Here is a 2,262-nt window from a genome sequence, read left to right on the forward strand (position 1 = left end):
AGGTCTGTCTCGCCCCCTCGGGGGGACAGGCCTCTCGCCCTCCCTGCCCCCAGTTTACTCATCCTGGGTTCTTGCCTGGCCTACCCCATTGTAGCCGGCCCTGGCCCGTCTTTCCAGCCACTGTGACCAGGCCTCGCTGGTTTGCTCCAGCTTCCTCATCAGCCCCAGAAGGCAGGGACCAAGGTTCACAGCTGGGCAGCTGGGCCCAGCACACCGGTGCTCCCCTCTCCCTTCCCCTACATTCCAACCTGCTCAGACCGGTGAGATTGGGATTGGGGGCGGCCCAGTTGGGAGCCAAGGTTGAGAACATGGCTTCAGAGTCAACAAAGCTGGTTTGAATCTCAATTCAACATTTACTTGGCCTTTGTATGAACCTGGACAAGTCCCTCCCCGCTCTGAGCTCTCAGGAAGGTACTGTGCCCACCTTGAGGAGGCTCAGAGATGCATGAGATTTGCCCAAGATCACACAGCCAGGTGCCAGGATTCAAGCACAGGCCTGCACAATGCTTCCCAGGCTCTCTGTGGCCTCCGGGCCCAGGAGAGTAGCCAGAAACCGGGTGCCACCTGTCAGAGGCGAGGCAAAGAGCTCCCTACTCCTGGGTGAAAGTCCCCACAGGTGGACTGAAGCATGGTCCCCATCTCCTGGGCCTCCTGGTGGGCAGCCCCAGCAAAGCCCAGGGGTCTGCTGACCCGCAACTCAGGCCCTGTCACATACTCATGCTGAGGCCCTGGGCAAGTCACTTTTCCCCCAGCCTTACTTTCCTCATCTGTAAAATGGGGTCATGGTGGCAGGAACACGTCCTGTGTGTGCCCCAGCCGGTGATGCCCCTCAGGATTAGAGGTGGAAGGAGACACGAAGAGAATTTGCCAGATCCTGTGGCACAAAGGGCTCCCCCACCCCACCCCCAGGTTGGCCATGTTCAGATGCCGGAGACCCCAGGCGTGCATGAGCCTTCTGACACTGGAGGCTGGAATGACAAGCACTGAGGGTGAAATTGTGTGTTTGGAATCCTGGATGGGGAAGGGGAGCTGGGTTTTAAGCACCAGTCCTTTCAATTTCCGGTCTCATTTCAACGTTTTTTAAAAAAAATTATTTTTTAAATTTGAGTAGAGTTGACACACAATGTTACATTTCATTCCAATTTTTAAAAAAATAATTTATGCCTCACATTCTTTTAAGATTTTATTTATTTGAGAGAGGGAGAGAGCGTGCACATGGGAGTGGGGGAGGGGCAAGCAGACTCACGCTGAGCTCGGAGCCCGACGACGTGGGGCTCAAGCTCATAACCCTGAGACCATGACCTGAGCCTAAATCAAGAGTTGGACACTTAACGGACTGAGCCACCCAGGCACCCCACATTCTTCTTTTCTTTTTTTAAGATTTTATTTTTAAGTAATCTCTGCATCCAACGTGGGGCTCAAACTCACTACCCCCGAGATCAAGAGTCACAGGCTCCATCGACCAAGCCAGCCAGGGGCGCCTCATTCCGACTTTCTAACAGCCCTCCCAGGCAAGTCTTATTCTCTTCGTCTAATGGACAAACAGGCTCAGAGAGGTGGTGTGACTTGCCCAAGGCCACACCTCGGCCACAGTGGGGCAGGGATTTCCAGTGTCCTAGTGTCTATCCACGGAAAGTCAGACAGGCTTTCTGCAGCTCCCACAGCCCCCATTCCCCAGACTGCTCCAGGCTCTGACCTCAGAGGAGGCGGCTGGACGCCCTCTGCAAAGAGCTGAGGGCCTGAGCGGGTCCTACGGTGCTTGGCTTCCTGGAGGAGCAGGAGGCGTCAGCCGGCGCTTCAGGGCCAGCCGCCTACTCAGATGGGCCAGGAGCTGGGCCAGAGCCCATCCCATCCTGGGTCTTGGGACATGCCTCCTCTGCACTATTCCCCCACATCCCCCACCCCCAAGGTGCCCACTGGTCAAATACCCCAACCCAGTGGGAGGCTCTTCTCAGCCAAGATGGAGAAAGGGCAGAGCTAAAAAAGTGTGTTTGTTTCCTGCTGCCAACGTAACACATTAGCACGGACAATAGTGACTGAACCAATATAGGAAATTGTCTTAACGGTTCTGGAGGTCAGAAGGCTGACATGCGTCTTACTCGGCTAATATCAAAGTGTCAGCAGGGCCGTGTTCCTCCTGGAGACGCTCGGTGGAGAATCCACTCCTCATCTCTTCCAGCTCCTAGCGGCCGCCCGCATTCCTGTGACTTGTGGCCCCTTCCTCCACCTTCAGAGCCAGTGACCTCAGGCTGAGTCCTTCCT

Source organism: Callorhinus ursinus, unplaced genomic scaffold (assembly GCF_003265705.2).
Source record: "Callorhinus ursinus isolate GAN/ISIS: 27379988/994484 unplaced genomic scaffold, GSC_fseal_2.0 scaffold24, whole genome shotgun sequence".
Classification (NCBI taxonomy): Eukaryota; Metazoa; Chordata; class Mammalia; order Carnivora; family Otariidae; genus Callorhinus; species Callorhinus ursinus.